Raw genomic sequence first — 10,612 nt, 5'->3', positions numbered from 1 at the left:
GAGATACATTCTCCAATCCAGGAAAGCTCCTCTGTACCCGTTCAAATTTAACCCGAGGAAACTGTATTCATGGTGGAAACCTCTGCAAACACACAACGGGACCTACGCACAGAGAGACAATTGATACACCTGCGGTCCCTCCCAAAAAAGAAATAAATTCTGTTGAATCAATAGCAGAGTCATGGAGTCTTTGTCTGAGCCGGTCATCCATCATTCTCCATTCTCACTGCTCGCAGGAAGAATCAGTTTCTGGGCCTGCTGCTACTGGCTCCGATATTCCTCGACCTCTTTCCTGATGAGAAGAGCTGCCAAATGCTGTGGGCAGGTGGAAGGGATCCTCGACGATGTTGACAATGAACCCGGTTTATACCATTGATATTTGGGGTGGGTGGGTTGGGGGGTGAGAGTCCCCATGATCCTATCTGCCACTCGTGGTCCTGCCGATAATTAAAAAAAAATATTTATATACTTAAAACCACAACAAATTCACACAATTAATAATAATGCTCATCTAATGTGTGGCATCTATAAAAGAAAGAATAAAGAAACCACCTCCCACCTTCATCCCCAATATCCTAACCTCTCCCCTTCTCGCCTCAACAGAAGTGTCTGTTACTTTAAAGTTTCATTGAATAAACGGAGGCCTTCAGGTGAAAGGGAGTGTCAGGGTTTCATGTAAATATCCACACCCACCCTTGGTAAATATGGGCTCCATATTCTTCTGACATATTGAGTTGGAGTGGCCTGTTAACCGAGACACGAGTCACTACACTAGAGAGCCGACAAACACGCTGACAGCGCAGACCCCCACTACACTAGAGAGCCGACAAACACGCTGACAGCGCAGACCCCGTTGGGGCCAATGCCCTTCATCCCAGGGGATGACCCACATCGTGGGAATCAATGAGCAACGGGAGGATCGCCTTCCAACCGGAGGCTGGAGCTGCCTGTTCAAGCAACTTATCTTCCACTTCCACTTCTTGGGTGCATGTCATTCTTTCCAGACTTCGCGAGAGCGCGCCTGCTACAGTGGTGACCTCAGCAGGACCCAGCCCTTCAATTGGATGTGAAGATCACGGTCCAGGCGGCGCTTCAGATGGTTTGGTTGAAGCTGTCAACGTTCTGGATGTCGCAGCCACACGTGGGGTTCAAACAGGCCAAGGACCAGTTCCACCTCCAAGAGATCACCGCTGATGACATCCATTACTCCTCCATGATGTTCTTGCTCATCAGGACATGGCAGCAAGGCTCATCGACTTCTGACATCAGCCTCCCAAGCAAGGCAAATAGGATGCCCTCAAGGAGCTCTTAACCTGCACCTTCAGGCCACGCCTTCATCCTCCACCTCATTCTGTTCCTGCCCTCACTGTCGCATGGCCCAGACAGTCATCCCAACATGACTCCCTTCATGCTATTTCTTTTCAGCTCTCACCAAACGCCCTGGACCCACTTTTCAGGAACTCTTCCCTCTTCCTCCCTATGTCATTGGTATCTCCATGTACCGCAACCTCTGGCCCACTTTAGGATGTCTTGGACACCAGCAGCAACGCCCCAGACACTGGCACCAGGGAGGCACCACCTGGAAAAGGTCCAGGGTCCTAGTCCAACAGTCTTTTTCCTGAGCATCCAGGCAGCAGAGAAATATCAATGGTTGCTCAAAGCAAAATCCTCATTGCGGTGCCCACCAACAAGTTGAGGCACAAAGGTTTGTGGGTCTTTTGGGTTACTGCTGCCAACATATTCCCCATCTCACCCTGCCCGTCCATCTACTGTACAATGTTGCCCAGAAAAAAAAACTCTCCGCTTCATTGATGACCTGAACAACAAATGGCTTCTTTAATGGCAAAACACGCTGTTGAACACCACTGCCACTGACCACAAGTATCCCCAACCCCTCAAAACTGGAAGACACATTGAATGACTTGTCTCTGCCATGAAGACAATGGCCTATTGGAGCGTCAAGCAAAAGAGGCAAGGTCGCCGAGTCCCACACAGATTCTTGTTCAATTCCCTCCTGGAAGGTGCCTCCCGCGACTCCCCATCTGAGTGTCAGATGCTCGCCTGCTCACCACAGAGAACCAGATGGCAGCAGAGACAGTCACACTCCAGCCACACCTCCCCAACATGTGATGGGTTAAATCTGCGGATGCCACTCACAGCGGACCGAAGAAGTGGTACATGGCAGACCGCACAGAGGCCGGGATCGAAGGGCTGAGCCACTTGCAAGAACAAATCATGTCCTGCCCGAAAGTGACAGCCTCCCACCTGAATGACCGCGAGAAGAGCTTGGCACCATGGCCTGGGGCAAACCGTTCAACACCCTCGATGCTGGACAGCAGGGAAAAAGCTTGGTTTACTGACGGCTCCGGCTGGTGGAGGTGCGAAAAACAGCGGTGTAAGGTGGGAGCGCTCCAGCCCACCACAGATAAAGTACTGACACAAGAGGGTGAGGTGGAGGGGAGAGCAAACTGTCCAAGCTGGCAGCTGTGGCACTGATCTGAAAAGGGACAACCAGGCGGGCCCAGGAGCCTCTTTTCCGATCAGTGCAACAGGATTTCTGGGCTGTTTCAAACAGCACGTCAGTGTGGATGGGTTGGCGTCAGGAGACAGGGAGGCAGATCCATGGCTGCGTGCTCTGAGGACAACAGCACTGGCAGATCTTCTGAGAGGTGGAACAACAAAATAATAGTCAGGGTCTACCATGTGATGGACACACCTCCAGGAAAACCGCTGAAGCTGACGCAATGCCACTGTGGACTGAGCTGCTCAAATATGCTCTGCCACTATTTTCCCCAAGCAGAAAGACCCTGGAGCCTTGGCAGCATTGGTGCATCATAAATGTGGGCATATGGGCACTATGATGGACAGAGGATCTGGGGGTCTCATGATGTTGCAAGAACTGTGATGGCCAAATGCCCTATTTGTCAGCAATTAAAACCAAGGGCCGCATTCGTTGGGGTTCGGGAGCTGGCCAAGTCTGATAAATTGACCATATCAGGCCTCTCCCCTGCCAAAATAAAAAGTGATATGTTCTCACGATGGTCAGCACATACTCAGATGTCCTGCCAGCGGGCCGACCAAGCACCATTTTAGCGTGGTCCATATGTGGAATACCCTATCGGATAACGTCCGACCAGCAATGGGTGGTGATGCCAAGTATTTGGGGCCACCTGCATATCCCCTACCACCCACAGGCATCCAAGATCAATGAGTGAATGAATGACCTGTTCAAGGTATCATATGTGACACGTTGATTGTCAAGTCTTCTATCCACGAGTGGTTGCAAGTGTATCGATTAATCCGGCGAGTTTGTGTCTGTGTGTGTCTTTTACTCCTCATGCGACTTCACTACATGTGTCAATAAAAGACAACTGTGTTCAAATTCGCCACCCTTGGGAACCCTCGAATCAGTTTCACACACATAATAATTGGTGCAGTGAGCAGGGTCCTTCGAGTTCCGACTGAACACAGCTGCAGTGGAGATGCTTTGGAATTGGGGCAGGAAATCGAGTGCAGGCAGGGAGAACAAGATCTGCGGGTGGACTGACGAGAGTGCAGGGTTCGGGAGCTTGGCAAGCATGCTGGCGGACCACGGCAAACTGGTAGACTGGTCCAAGCTCCTGGATCCACATCTTGAGAAAATAGGTCACCACGTGTGGTCCCACTTCAAGAAGTCGGGGTTCCCAAAATCTAAGGGGAATCAGAGGGTGCCTTTTGGCTGCCAGTGTTTCTCCTGAGAAACCAATGTGAGATCATAGAAAGGAAAGATTTGGAGAGGGCCCAGGAAAATAAGGAGATAAAGGTGGTCCAGCAGCGCTGCTGTGCACTGCAGGAGGCAGCACAGACACCCCCAACCTGAGCCACTGATGTCGAGATGAGAGGGACAGAGGTAGCCAACAGGCATGCCAATCAAGGTCTGACTCCTCCCCCACACTCCCAGTGAGTGAGTTTGTACTGGCCATGGAGCGATGAGCTGAGGCCATTTGCCAGGATTCAGGCATTAAAGGTTTCAGAACAGGCCAGGAAGAGCATGAAATCAATTTATTTGCAGAAGTTGTTCTGATATATCTGACAGACCGGATACACTCATTGCCCAAGTTGTGCTCCACCCTGGAGGACTATGGGGACATCTCTGGGTATAAGTTCTTTTGGGATATGTGCAAAATCATGTCACTTAGGAAGGGGGATTAGAGCCAATGTCAAGAAAATAGTCAACAAATGTGGCGGCAAAATGGGATCAAATATCTAGGAGTTAGAATAGATAACAACGAGTAATTTAGACCAGCTGAATTATTCTCCCATTGCTTGGGGAAATTGAGGAGGATTTAAATGGTTGGATGTCCCTGCCCATTACACTAGGGGTGTCACAGAGAGGGGAGGTGTCACAGAGGGGGGAGATGATGACACAGAGGGGGTGATGATGTCACTGCATGGGGCAGCCATAGCTGAGTCGTGCCATGGCACAGCAGCAAGAGAAAGATGCCTCTCCTGGAAGGGGATTCTGGCCCACGTGTCGGAGTAGGACGCTGTCTCATCCCAGGGACCCTCTGATCAACAGGGTTGTGTTTGGAAGCACCCTGCACCCATGGGTGAGATAAAGAGCCTGTTACAGGCTCCCCTACTGGGACAGAGACTCCTCTGGCACCATCCTTTACCCAGTGTGGGCGGAGAGAATGGAGGCTACATTTAATCCCCTCTCCCCATCCTGAGTGCAGGGCACTTTATGAGGCAGCTGGAGGGGACTGGGGAGGGGAGAACAATGGCATGTGAGGGGATACAGGGATGGGGTCTGTAGGACAGGAGGGGAGAACAAAGGAACGGGGTAGCACCACAGGCTAATGTCAAGGGAGATTAGATCAGAGATAGGGGACATAGGGTTGAGCTGGGGGGATGGGGTGCGAGGGGACGGAAAGCATTGGGGAAACCATGGGGGTGGTGTTGGGTGGGGGATGAGAGTGTGGTAGAGGATTCGGGGCAGGGGAGAGTGTGAGGTGTCTGAGGGAGAAGAGAAGTTGCGAGGGGGATGGAAAGCAGACCTTTCAACAGAAATGGGACAGAGCTCCCCCTCCACCTGGAATGGGATCTGTCCACTGAGAGACACGACCGCTCCTCCACCCGCCACCCCCCCCCCACCGGGTTACAAGATCCCTTCCACCCTTGCATACACCCCCACACACCCCCAACCGGGATAGGATTCTTTCCCCCAGTGGACCTGGATCAAGGTGCTAGAAAGTGTTTCTGCTGCGGCGGACCCAACAGAGTTGAGCGGTGAAGAGTGGGGCTCTCTCCGCACCACCTGCTCCCTCAGGCGACGAGGTCTCGCTTGCATCATGGAAGATCACGGTGTTGCTGAGCTTCTGGGAATGTGGAGGGCTTCTGCTAAACCCGTGGTAGGGTTCAGAGTGGTTCATCTCACCGGGACGTGCTGAAGGTCAGGATGACCTGATCCTCTCATGGAGGGAGGGTTGTAGACAAAGTGAACGGCTGCAGAACTGGCCTCAGTCTGAGGAGAGTGATCATAAAAGGACCTGGGGTGGCAATATTTCTACTGAGAGGCTGGAACGAACCACCAGAGGATCAATTCTGACATTTAGGTGACCCTTGGAAGGGAGTTAGAGGGAGGGGTAGAGACTAACTTGGACAGCAAGGCTGGGTTGGGATAAATGACCTGTTGTGTACCCTCTGGGTGTGTAAATGCTGCTGCTTCTTCCCCAGAGGACATGGCAATAAGGTCACAACAAAGGTGGCCACACCGTGTCATGGACCCAACGTCCCCAAGGTGGAGTCCTGCACAGATGTTAAAATCATCGACAATGGATCTTTCGGTGTGGTGTACCAGGCAAGGCTGGTGGACTCCAGAGAGCTGATTGCCATCAAGAAGATCTTGCAAGACAAGAGATTCAAGGTGAGGGGGAGGAGCAGTTGTGTGGAAATGAAAAACCCTGATATTTAAATTTAGGGCCTACAGCACGTTCACAGGCCCTTGCGACACATGAGCCCGTTTCACACAATTACACCCAATTGACAAACACCCCAAACACATTTTTGAAGGGTGGGTGGAAAGAGGAGCATCTGACAGAGACCAAAGCAGCCATGGGGTTTGGAAACAGAGAAAATCACACAAACCCACAACAGCAGCCCCCCTCCCCACACACAACCCCCCACCCCACACACACACACACACTCACACACACGCACACACACACACACACACACACACACACACACACACACACACACACACACACACACACACACACACACACACACACACACACACACACACTCACCTGGCAAATATCAAAGATTTTCTGCAAATTCATTGTTTAGTAGAAGCTGGGAAAACAATCATAAAAACTGAAATGATACTTCATTGAACCCCCTGACGAGTCCCCACTCCAGCGACGCGAAAAGTCCCCCCCACTGACTCTCGAAAAGTCCCCCACTTCGGCCTCCCTTGGAGTTCCCCACCTCTGACCTCTTGACAAATCTCCTCCCCGCCTCCCCCCTCAACTTGGACAAGTTGCCCCTCAGGGCCCCGACCCATCACCCAGCCTTGCTGATGTTCTTCTCTCGCCATAGAACCGCAAACTGCAGATCGTGCGAAAGTTGGATCACACCATCATTGTCCCTCTTCTCAACTTCTCCTCTGTAGTCAAGGTAAGATCCACCTGCACCCACCCCACCCTCACTCTGATGCATATCATTTGCTGCTACCTTCCCCATTCCTTCAATCGATCTGTCTCGCTGCAGCCTCTCTGTTGCCTCCATCCTGCCCCTCTGACCAGTGCTGACTCTTTGACGTTGGCTGCCCTGCTCCTCACCCATTAACTCATGACCTCTTGCCATTTCAACTCCAGACAGCAGCAGCCAAGACCACAATACAAGGTCGCCAAATTCGGCCACTCAGCCCCTCCAGTCTGTTTCCCCAATTCATTTCACGAATGTACTTTCCCCCATAACTCACTTTTGGCACCTTTTGGTGCGCTTCCAAATCAACGCCTGCTCTGAATCGTCCCAACAACTCAGCCTCCACATGTTCGACCCCAGCCAACACCCGGCTGCAAACATTTCTCATCTCGAAACGTCAATGGTTTTTCTCCCCCGGTGAATCCTTGCCTCATGAGGGAGGGCGGTCAGAGCTGCACATTTTGTGCAGTCTCACCAGAAGCCGAATGATGGGGCAGCGGATGGGTCCACTACGGCCTGTTGACGCTCTGCTCGCTGAGCCGTTGGATTCATGCCATGTTGTGTTGAGCAGTGGGGGCATCAGGCCTACAGAGAGCAGGAGGGGCTGGCACTCCTGTTGGGAGAGGCACGGGGTTTTGGAGGGTAAATCCAGCTGACATGTTTGTATTGTGTCCAAGAGGAAGAGCAGGTTTATTTGAATCTGGGTCTGGACTATGTTCCCGAGACGGTTCACTGCATGGTCCAGCACTTCAACAAGGCCAAGCAGCCCATTCCCATGATCTACATCAAGGTGGTTGTGGGTCTGGGTGGTCAAGTTGTCCACTGGGGCAAGCTTGGATGGTGGGGTTGGAGGATATGAAGGAGTTTACTGGCTGAGTCTCGCTGGGGACTGGATATCGATGAAGGGTGCATGAGGGTCTCAATGGGTATTGGTGAGGAGAGAAAGGGTAGTGAGGGGAGAGGGGTGGAGAGGATGATGAGGATGGATGTTGATTGGCAGGGAGGGGCCCTTCACCCACCTCCCCTTACCCTCAGGATATAGACCCGGCCAGTGTGGAGGCAGAGTGGGGTCATGTTATATCGTTGTGTTGCCAGATGTTCATGTACCAGCTGTAGCAGAGCATGGCCTACTTCCATCCTCAGGGGGTTTTCCATTGAGACATCAAGCCGCAGAAGATGCTGGTAGATCCCGAGATGGCCTTCTTATTGCTCCTTTATTTCGGCAGGTAGATCCACCCATGTCTGTCCGTTCACCACCTCAACGCGGTCCTGATCCCTCTCCACAACACGGCCTTGTCCCCTCCCCACCAGCTCTCACCCCTCCCCCACCAGCTCTCTCCCCTCCTCCGTCTCCCAACTTGCCCCTTCCACAGCTTAATAACTTATTCTAAATAAGATTGTGGGGGGCTTAGATGGAATGAACAGCCAGAAACCTTTCCTACAGTGTCAGGTGCAAATCTCAGAGAGCATCCGCTTCAGGTGAGGGGAGATTTTTTTTATGCAGAGAGTTGTGAGAGCTTTGAATGCGTCACCGGAGAAAGTGGTAGCGGTTGGTAGAATAGGTACATATAAAAGTCTCTGAGACGAGCATGTGGATGTAAGGGAACAGAATTTTTACATGATAGAGGAATTTGGGGATATGGCGAGAAGGCAGGGTAGGTCGAGTTTGGTCATAAATTAGATCAGCCATGATCGTATTGAATGGCGGAGCAGGCTCGATAGGCCATTTTTGTCCTATTCCTGTTCCCACTTCCTATGTTCCTATGGGTGTGGTACAGGTAAAGGTTGTGGAGAACATTTACAAAGGTCAGTGCAGCCTTTATGGGCCAAAGGGCCTGTACAAGGCAGCAATGCTTGATGTTCTAATGGATGCGGAAGCTCTGGGAAGGGGTAAGGGAGGGACTGGCCAGGAAGTCTGCAGATGCTGGGGCCGAGGGCAATGCCCAAACATGCTGGGAAAACTCATCGATAGTTTTGTGAGGAGCAGGTCCTGCTTCACGAGTCAAATTGAGTTTTTCGAGGAGGTGTCAAAGGAGATAGATGAAGGTCAAGGTCTGTATGTGCTGAACGAGGATTTTAGTAAGGTGCTTGACAAGGTCCCCACGGTGGCCTCATTCAGAACGTCGGGAGGCATGGGATCCATGGAGCCTTGGCTGTGTGAATTCAGAATTGGCTTGTCTGCAGTAAACAGAGGGTAGTAGTAGATGGAACAATGACTAGTGGCGCTCCAAAGGGATCTGCTCTGGGACCCCTGCTCTTTGTGATTTTTATGAATGATGATGGGAGTGGGAGGGTGGGTACGTCAGGGGATGACACAGAGGTAGAGATGTTGTAGACAGTGTAGAAGGTTGTCATAGGTCATCCAGTTTGCAGAGAAGTGACAGATGGAGTTATATCCTGTAAATCAGATGTACTTAAATAAGCAACTGGTCCAGGTTGATTTCCAGAGTCATTTTCAAGGGCACGAATAACAGTTATTCCAAAGAAGGTTGGAGCCCCATTAAAAGTAGCTTCATATAGACCAATATCTTCATTGAATGCGGATTACAAGAATGTGTGGGCAGAGCACTTGGTTAATGGCAGGATTATGAACAGTGTGCAGGACTGAGATATATTTAGATCCTGGCCATAAATCGCTCAAAGTTGCTGTGCAAATTGAGAGGGAGTTTAAGATGGTGTATTGTGTGCTGGCCTTCAGGAGTCAGGGGATTGAGATCAAAAACCGAGAGGTATCGTTGCAGATGTATAAAATTCTCGTCAGACCACACTTGGAATATTGTGTGCATTCCTGGGGCAAGAATACCAGAGGACGTCTAAATAAGGTGAGCTGAGGGAAATTTAGGCAAGACGTGAGGGGTACATTTTATTCACACAGAATGTAGTGGGTGGCTGGAATGCATTGTTGGGGTAGTAGCAGAGGCTTGACCAAAAAAGGCATGAAAAGGATTTTAATATGGACAGGAATTCAAGAAAAATGGAGAGTACTGGTGTGAGGGAGGGGAGGGTTCAGGGGTAGGGGGGATGATGGGGGAAGTGTTGGGACCCTCCAAAGTCATTGTGTTCAGGCCTCAGAGACAGTATCTCTATCACTCGTATTTCTCTTCCCAGGAGAAGGAGCGATCTCAGAGACAAGACACGAGTCCAGAAGAACCTCGCATCCCAGCTGAACAGAGGACGGACAACATCATGATGGCCTGAACCCCTCCCCGTCATATCCCTCTGGCCCTGCCAACCCCATTCCCTGCCTCTTCCATGTCCCTTCACCCACTTCCCCTCTTCTCCTCTACCCCTCCTCCATCCCAACCCCCTCCCGCTCATCTTCCCCTTCCCCTGCCCTCACACCTATGCCCTAACCCCAGCCCTCTACTCTTCACCTCCCTCTTCCCCTCCGCCCTTCCCTTCCCCTTTCCCCCTCCCCTTCCCCTCCCCCATCCCCTCCCCTAACCCTCCCCCTTCCCCTCCCTTTCTCCTCCTCCCCTTCCCCTCCCCCTTCCCTTTCCCCTTCCTACCCCTAACCTAGGGGAAGGAGGGGGAGGGGAAGGGGGTAGGAGAAAGGGGGTAGTGGAAGGGGGTAAGGGTAGGGGTTGTGGTAAGGGGTAGGGTAGGGGGTAGTGGTAGGGGGTGCGGGGATGGGGAAGGGGTAGGAGGTAGGGTTAGGGGAAGTGGGTAGGTTGTAAGGGATAGGGTAGGGGGTAGTTGTAGGGGGTGTGGGTATGGGGAAGGTGTAGGAGGTATGGTTAGGGGAAGGGGATAGTTGTAGGGGGTGCGGGTATGGGGAAGGGGTAGGAGGTAGGGTTAGGGGAAGGAGTTAGGTTGTAAGGGATAGGGATAGGGTTTAGTTTAGGGTTGGGGAAGTGGGGTAGAGTTAGGGTTAGTTTTAGGAGACATGGGGTAGGGCTATATCTTGGTTTATGGTTAGGTC

The 10,612-nt window shown here is 51.7% G+C and overlaps 1 long non-coding RNA gene across 1 annotated transcript; it reads left to right on the top strand.

Moving 5' to 3' along the window:
• Nucleotides 1–4,478: 4,478 nt before the first annotated feature.
• On the top strand, nucleotides 4,479–10,281 carry LOC138750390 (uncharacterized). The gene is made up of 4 exons (XR_011349305.1): nucleotides 4,479–4,589; nucleotides 5,716–5,905; nucleotides 6,583–6,660; nucleotides 9,799–10,281. It is a non-coding gene; the product is annotated as an uncharacterized lncRNA (long non-coding RNA).
• Nucleotides 10,282–10,612: the final 331 nt, after the last annotated feature.

This window comes from Narcine bancroftii, unplaced genomic scaffold (assembly GCF_036971445.1).
Source record: "Narcine bancroftii isolate sNarBan1 unplaced genomic scaffold, sNarBan1.hap1 Scaffold_133, whole genome shotgun sequence".
Classification (NCBI taxonomy): Eukaryota; Metazoa; Chordata; class Chondrichthyes; order Torpediniformes; family Narcinidae; genus Narcine; species Narcine bancroftii.
The sequence above is the reverse complement of the archived record's forward strand: the minus strand, read 5'-3'. Positions and strand labels throughout refer to the sequence as shown.